Below are 1248 nucleotides of genomic sequence, written 5' to 3'. Positions count from 1 at the left end.
GCGGTGGCATGATCTTGGCTCACTGCAACCTGCCTGCCACTGGGTTCAAGCAATTCTCCTGTCTCAGCCTCCAAGTAGCTGGTATTACAGATGCCTACCACCGCACCCAGCGAATTTTTGTATTTTTAGTAGAGATGGAGTTTCACCATCTTGGCCAGGATGGTCTTGAATTCCTGACCTCATGATCCACCCGCCTCAGCCTCCCAAAGTTCTGGGATTACAGGTGTGAGCCACCATGCCCGGCCGAGCCATCTTTATTGATATGAGCAGTTTGACCAACATGGGTTATGGTCTGAATTCCCCCAAATTCATATGTTGAAGCCCAAACCCCCAGTTTGACCATATTTGGAATAAGGCGAAATGAAGTCATAAGAGTGGGACCTTAATTCATTATGATGGGTGTCCTTATAAGAAGAAGAAGGGACACCAAGGATGTGTGTACACAGAGAAATGACCATGTGAGGACCCTACAAGAGGCAGGCATCCGCAGGACAAGGAGAGAGACCTCAGAAAAAACAAACTCTGCCAACACCTTGATTCTGGATTCCAGGCTGTAGAACTGTAAGAAAATAACTTTCTATTGTTTAAGTCACAAGCCACATAGTCTGAGGTCTTGCTATGGCAGCCCTAGCAAACTAATACATTAGGAGGCATCGTGATCTATGGAATACCAAGAGCAAAGGTTCAACGTTAGACAATTATAGGAAATATCATTAAATAATATGAATTGCCATATACAGAACAACTAGTAGGTGTCAAGTGATTGAGACAGATATCTTTCCAAAGCAAACCTCTAATGTTGGCATTATTAGCTTCAGTATCAGTATCAGATTAAAAAAATAAAATTTGGAGGAATTAAGTAACTTCCCCAAATTAAAGTAATAAAAATAATTAATTGAAAATTAGAACCTAGGATTTTTTTTTTTAACTGAAAGTGATGACCTTGCCATTATGCCATAATGTGCTTTTTAAAAGTGATGTAGTGCCCAGGCATGGTGGCTCATGCCTGTAATCCCAGCACTTTGGGAGGCCGAGGCGGGCGGATCACAAGATCAGGAGATCGAGACCATCCTGGCTAACACAGGGAAACCCTGTCTCTACTAAAAATACAAAAAACATTAGCCGGGCGTGGTGGTGTGTGCCTGTAGTCCCAGCTACTCTACTCGGGAGGCTGAGGCAGGAGAATCGCTTGAACCCAGGAGGCAGAGCTTGCAGTGAGCCCAGATCACACCACTGTATTCCAGCCTG

This window comes from Mandrillus leucophaeus, unplaced genomic scaffold (assembly GCF_000951045.1).
Source record: "Mandrillus leucophaeus isolate KB7577 unplaced genomic scaffold, Mleu.le_1.0 Scaffold66, whole genome shotgun sequence".
NCBI lineage: Eukaryota > Metazoa > Chordata > Mammalia > Primates > Cercopithecidae > Mandrillus > Mandrillus leucophaeus.
The sequence above is the reverse complement of the archived record's forward strand: the minus strand, read 5'-3'. Positions refer to the sequence as shown.